This window comes from Triticum aestivum, chromosome 2B, assembly GCF_018294505.1.
Source record: "Triticum aestivum cultivar Chinese Spring chromosome 2B, IWGSC CS RefSeq v2.1, whole genome shotgun sequence".
Classification (NCBI taxonomy): domain Eukaryota; kingdom Viridiplantae; phylum Streptophyta; class Magnoliopsida; order Poales; family Poaceae; genus Triticum; species Triticum aestivum.
The window spans coordinates 349783745-349790851 of NC_057798.1; positions in this window are offsets into that span (position 1 = coordinate 349783745).

The window sequence follows — 7107 nt, forward strand, 5'->3', positions numbered from 1 at the left end:
ATATTCACCATATCAATACACCACTATGGATCCACTCTCGTCTTCCTACGAGGGGCCATCCATAGCACTCACACTTATCTTGAGCATTTTAGAGTATCCACTTTCATTTATCTATGGACAATGTAAGCTTTCCAAGTAGTCCATATCCGCGGACGCGGCTATTAGAATAGATCATTAACCCTGTAGGGGTATCACCACTAGAATCAGGATCTTTGCGTGAGCTAGTTCTTTGTCGTCTGCTAGCTGACGGCAAAGAAGGTCTTCGCCATCAGTTTACAGAAAGCTCATGGTAAAGAAAGAGCGGACAACAAAGTGGGTGTTTGTCGTAAGCCTACTCTTTGTCGTCTCCTAGCATACGACAAAGAGGAAGGGTGGTCCACAAACGAGAACCAACTAAGGGCCGCTTTCTTTGCCATCTGCTAGCAGACGGCAAAGAAAATAGCCAACCTAACGACCATTTCCCCTCGGCCCTGTAACGCCCCGAATCCGATGTGCCAGGTGTATTCCAGCTGCTCGTCGTTGTTGCCATGTCATTTGCTTGCGTGTTGCATTTTTCCATGTCATCATCTGCATTTCATATGCATGTTTTTTAAAACTTGCATCCGTTCGGGTTCCCCCGGTTCTCTCTGTTGTCCGTTCTGAGCACAGCCACACTCGCACGCGCCCGTGGCACCTCCGTAATATTATTTTATAAGTGGCATAAAAATATTCTTGGAATGGGATGAAACTTCTCGAGCGGTCTTATTATAGTGTAGGTAGACCGTCTCTCAAATTTCATCGCATTCGGAGCTCGTTTGATAGCCCAACCCTCATCCGTAGCGGCACCGTTACCGTATAATTTGTCGGCCGTTTTCGGTCTCCGAAAACCATTGCCGGGCTGCTATTCTCTTCTCTCCTCTCAGCCCAACTCTTCTACACAGCCCGCTAGGCCCAACTACCTACCCCCTCCACGCCGGACCGTCCGATGGCGATTGAACGACTCCAAAACGCTCCGAAACCCCTAACCCTAGCCCCCTTTCTATATATAAAACCCTCCCCATGCCATTTTGGGCATTTTTCCTAGCCCCTAGCCTTCCCTAACCCCAGCCGCAGCTAATTCCCCCTCCTCCTCGGGATCTTCACCATCGGCCCTCCAATTTCGCGCCCCTGCAAGCCACCTCGCCACCGCCACTGGCCGGCGCCGCCGTTGCAACCCCCCTCTCCCACTCCCCGCTCGCCACCCGTCCCCCCGCTTCCCCTTCAGCCGCAGGGCCCCCTGGCCCGAAGCCAGCCCGCCGAGCCCATCCGGGGCCTGGTAGGACCCACGCGCGCCACCGCCCCTCTGCGGTGCCCGCTCCCGCAGGAACCCGCTGCCGCTCGCTGGCCCGGACACGCCCGAGCCACGCCTCCTGTCCGGTGCTCACCGCCGACCGCGCCCTGCACAGCCGCCACCTCTTCGCCAGAAGTCCCGCCGCCGGTCGCCTCTAGCTCACCCCGCCGCCTTGGACCTCGCCACCCTTCGCCGACCCCGCATCCCTCCGTTGCCGCCCCAGCTCGCCGCCGGCCGGATTTGGCCAGATCCGGTCCGGGGCCGCCTCGCCGTCGCCTCCCCGGCCTCCTCCAGCCTCGCCGGAGCGCCTCCCCGCCTCGCCGGTGTCGCGCCAAACCTCCTGCCTTCCCCTCAATCTGGTGGGATCCGGAGGAAGAGCGTCCGCGTGGGCCGAAGCGCGCGCCCCGGCCCAGCAGGCCGGCCTCCAGGCCCAGCCGACCCTCTCCCCGCTTCGTGGGCCGAGCCAATGGGTGAGCAGCCCTGTCCTTTGCCTGTGCACACTTTAGCTATCCAGCGCTCACATATTTTTTTCTGAAAACTGACCAAGTCCCCAGATCTGCTACATTTTATTCACCTATTCATCATGCCACACCTTGTTGCATACTACTCCGTTTTGTGTGTATTATATATCAGAATGTTCGTTATGAGATGCTCTACATTTTGTTAGATTGTGTCGTGTTCATTTGAGTCCGTCTTGATGACCGAATCATCGTTGCAAGAGTGCTATATGATGTTAACTTCTGTCTATTATCAAAAATTGTTGTTTTGTCTTTTTAATTGCATTTTGTGTGTGCATCCTATGAGCTTGATGTCTACATTAGTTTTGAGCTACATAATGCCATCTTTACAATGGTGCAATCCATGGATTTTTGTGAGTCTTGTAGTGAGTGCATCGAGCTCGTGAATTAGGGTACTTGTTGTTGCTGTTTTGCTAGGCTGAATCTGCTATATCCTGATGCTATGTAAACCTGCTGCTAAAAGTCATTTTGTGAATAATCTAGAGATGTTCACTAAGGATGTTTTGTTATACATGTCATGTTCTATCCATCCATGCCCCTGGTTCTATTTATAGCCTGTTGTAGCTAGTTTTAATCTTGCTCTCAATTTGCTAAATAATGTTGTTGTCATCCTGTTAAAATTAAGTTCAGTTTTGTCATGAGCTTTTCTAGTGATCCATGCACTCTATGACCATGATATTGCCGTGTTTAGCTTCATAATTATGTAATATTACTGTTGGTTGCCTTATTATACCATGTATTGCTCTGTGGTGAGTTGTAGAAGCTCACCAACATGCCTACTTATTGTTGTTCCTGCCATGTCTGAATCTGTCATATCATTTGCCATGTTTGCAAGGATGCTAGCATGTTTTCTATTGATCTTTGGAATAAGTTCAGTAAGGGAGTTTTGTTCTTTGTCTCTAGTATTAGCATGACATTCCTTTGTTTTCCATGTTAAGTTCCTGTAGCATGTCGTTTGTTAGCTCTAAACATTGCAACCTGATGTTATTTCTGCTAAGTCTGAAACTGTTATTATTTGCAATCTTGCCATGTCCTTTTGAGCATGTTCTTGTGTATTCTGGAGATAGCTCAGTGTTCATGTTTTGTAATTCTTTATCTATACATCACGTACATGCCTTTTGTTTTCACATTGAGATGCTGTAGCATATTGTTTTGATGCTTACTAGATGCCTAGTTGCTGTTTTGGACAGCTTGTCCTTTAAACTTGTATAGAGTGTATGTGTTGAACCGTTGCTCCGTTTTGAGTGTGCTCTATATGAAACTTGCTTTGAATTGCATGTAGTTTCATATTATCATGTTGCATCCTTTTTTTGAGGTGTTTGCTTGATGTTTGTATGCATTTTGCATCAATGCCATGTTTAATTTATTTTGCTCATATCTTCTAGACCGTAGCTCCGAATTAAATGAACTTTATATGTAACTTGACTAGAATCTCGTGTAGATCATTTTGGTGCATCTTAACTTGTTGTTTAACAACTTGAACATAAGGTTTATTCAGTTTTGGACCAATTTCTAAATTTGCATATGAGGACTTACCGGAATTGTTATATGTTGTTTCCGGCCTCATTTAAACTTGCTTTGATGTGTTGCTCTTGTATGCATCATCTCTTGCCATGAGTAGCTTCATGTAGCCTTGTCTTGCATCATACTTTGTTGAGAATAATGTCATGTATATGTGTGGTGTGTTTACCATGTTGTGTGCTTCTTCTTGATTGTTCCCGTTCCGTGGCGATCATGAGGATTCGTTCGTCTACGCTTGGTCCGTCTTCGTGGCTTCATCTTCTTCATGGACTCGTTCTGCTTCCTAGCAGGATTTCAGGCAAGATGACCGCTACCCTGGATCTCACTACTATCATTGCTATGCTAGTTGATTCGTTCTATCGCTATGCTGCGCTACCTATGTCTTCCTTATCAAGCCTCTCAATTTGCCATGTCAGCCTCTAACCTTTTCACCCTTCCCAGCAAACCGTTGTTTGGCTATGTTACCGCTTTGCTCAGCCCCTCTTATAGCGTTGTTAGTTGCAGGTGAAGTTAAAGATTGCCCCATGATGGACAGGATGATGTTGGGATATCACAATATCTCTTATTTAATTAATGCATCTATATACTTGGTAAAGGGTGGAAGGCTCGGCCTTATGCCTGGTGTTTTGTTCCACCCTTGTCGCCCTAGTTTCCGTCATACCGGTGTTATGTTCATAGATTTTGCATTCCTTATGCGGTTGGGTGATTTATGGGACCCCCTTGACAGTTCGCTTTGAATAAAACTCCTCCAGCAATGCCCAACCTTGGTTTTACCATTCGCCTCACCTAGCCTTTTTCCCTTGGGAGTCGCGCTCCCGAGGGTCATCTTATTTTACCCCTCGGGCCAGTTCTCCTTGGAGTGTTGGTACAAACTAGAGCACCGTGCGGGACCATCTCTTGGCAACTTGGGTTAAGTTGGTACCTGTACGCTTCGCTTATCCGGTGTGTCCTGAGAACGAGATACGTTCGACTCCTATCGGGATTGTCTACACATCGGGCGGCTTTGCTGGTCTTGTTTTACCATTGTCAAAATGTCTTGTAAACCCAGATTCCGTGACTGATTGGGTCTTCCTGGGAGAAGGAATATCCTTCGTTGACCATGAGAGCTTGTGATGGGCTAAGTTGGGACACCCCTGCAGGGTATAAACTTTCGAGAGCTGTGCCTGCGGTTATGTGGCAGATGGGAATTTGTTAATATCCGGTTGTAGATAACTTGACACCAGATTCGAATTAAAATGCATCAACCGTGTGTGTAGCCGTGATGGTCTCTTTTCGGCGGAGTCCGGGAAGTGAACACGGTTTTGGGTTATGTTTGACGTAAGTAGGAGTTCAGGATCACCTTTTGATCATTGCTAGCTTCATGACCATTCCGTTGCTTCTCTTCTCCCTCTTATTTGCGTATGTTAGCCACCATATCCTGCTTAGTCGCTACTGCAACCTCACCACTTTTCCTTTCCTTACCCATTAAGCTTTGCTAGTCTTGATACCCATGGTAATGGGATTGCTGAGTCCTCGTGGCTCACAGACTACTACAACAACAGTTGCAGGTACAGGTTTTGTGATGATCTTGACGCGAGAGCAATGCTTACTTGTTTTGGAGTTCTTCTTCTGCTTCTTCTTCGATCAGGGGCTGTTTGAGTTTCTGTTTTTGTTTCAGCCGTAGTCGGATGATGCTCTAATGTATGATGATGTTGTATTCGTGTGGCATTCAATGCCTCTTGTATGTATCCCCTACTTTTATGTAATGGTACGATGTAATGATATCCACCTTGCAAAAGCGTCTCCAATATGCACTTCTATCCATGGTGGGACCTTCGAGTCCTTTAGGATAGGGTCGCATATTGGGCATAACAAGTTGGTATCAGAGCCTCGACCGACCATAAGAGCCCCCTTGATTGATCGTAGTTGGCCGTTGTTGAGTCTAGAAGAAAACTGTTTTCGGAGTCTAGTTATATCGGAGAGTAGGAATTCTTTGTACTCCTCAGCCCTTTCGTCGCTCTGGTGAGGAATCTTGATGTAGGTGTTCTGAATTACTCCTCTTCCCCTTCAAATTTTTCTTTAGGATCACATAGTTTTTTTTTTGATTGTTGTTCCTCAGATCTTTGCATCCGGTGCATTTCTCGTCAAGTTGACTCGAGCCTCTTCATCTTTGCCAAGTTCAATCCTAAGTTGTCTTCTTTTCCCACCCACCCACCCTTTTTCTTCTTGGATCTGGAGTCCGTAATCGAGTATTCTTCCTACTCGTGCGAAGTCTTTGTTTTCTTTCCTCAATGATTTCAACCGGTGTTTTCTCTTCAAGATATTCGTCGGTTCCCCCTTCCAAGTTGCCTTTGTTTTTCCCGCCCTCCCACCCTTTTTCTTCCCGGAGTTTGAGTCTCTTTCGACCATCAATTTCATTCGTGTGGAGCATCTTCAGTTTTTTGTCAATTGTTTCAACCGGTGAATTCTCATTTTGTTCGACATTCTTCATCTCTTTTTCTTATTTGGTGGATTCAATTCTAAATTTCGGTAGTGATTATATTCTTTTCCTCGGCTCAAGTGTTTTTCCTGCTCGTTTTCCTCTCGCCATTCAATCATTCCGGAGTTCGGAAGACATCTCAGGAGATTCGTCTGTGTTCCAATTAATTCGAGGTTATCACCTCATTCAAATATTTCAATTGTTCCGGTGCTTCATCTATCTGTTCAACAATCCTTTTCAAATGGTGTTTTCTTTTAGTGGGCCCTAACCCACAAGTTTTTTCCCAGGATCTTACCTGACTCTTCTAATTCTCCCGGAGTTATTCTCAAATTCTTTTCAAGTGTGACATAAGAATGGATCCCATCAGTCACATGCCTTCTCCAAGATCTCTTTCAAATTCTTTTTCATTGTTGACTTAACCTCTTCGCTTTTCATTCTCCCAGAGTATCTCAACAATTTTAGTGTTCTTTCTCGTCGTCATTCTCAACTTTTGAAGACCGAAGAAGAGTTTCTCTTAAATCTTGTCTGTTCTCCCGAAGATTCATGTCGCTAGCTTGATGCTATCCGCTCAAATTATTTCCAGTCATGCAATTCTTTTTCATCCATCCGGAGTATTTCAGGAGTTGCTTTCCCTCTCGATCATCCAGAGGTCATCTTTTTGGAATATTTCTTCGTTCTAAGTTTTCAGCATTGTTCTCTCAATTATTCTATATCTGTGCCCCTTCGGTCGTCTCAATATTCTTCTGGTGCTTCGTTCAAGTATTCTTCAATCAGTTCGCGATCTCTTTGTTCTCTTGTCTCTAAATTCCCTCAAGTATCTTCGTGCTTGCTCTAATTCTTCCCAGTGATTCATGCTCTTCCATCAGCCATTTTCGAATTCTTACGGTGGTTCGTTCAAGATTCTTTTTCCTTGATTATCATTTTAATCCATCGTTCTTTTGAATCCTACCGGTGGTTCATGAAGACTTTCTCAAGTTTTGCGCCATATACCCCCCCCCCCTTAATCCTTTTCAAGAAGAATAAGTAGTATGCAAAATCCATTGCTTGTCATCAATTTAATTTGATGAAGGATAAGCATACAATCAATCTTATTCTTATTTCCTCAAAGTGAGTAATCCCTTCCTTCGGAGTTTGTTCTTGTTGAATTAATTCTAGTTCCAAGTGTTTTCATCTTTTCTTTTCCGGAGTTCAAATTTCCTCCGCCATTTCATCGGAACCTCCATCTAAATCACCGCAAGGTTCATCTTATTCTTTCTTCCTTCATTCTATCTCATCATCCTTTTTGTCACCGGCGTTCTTCA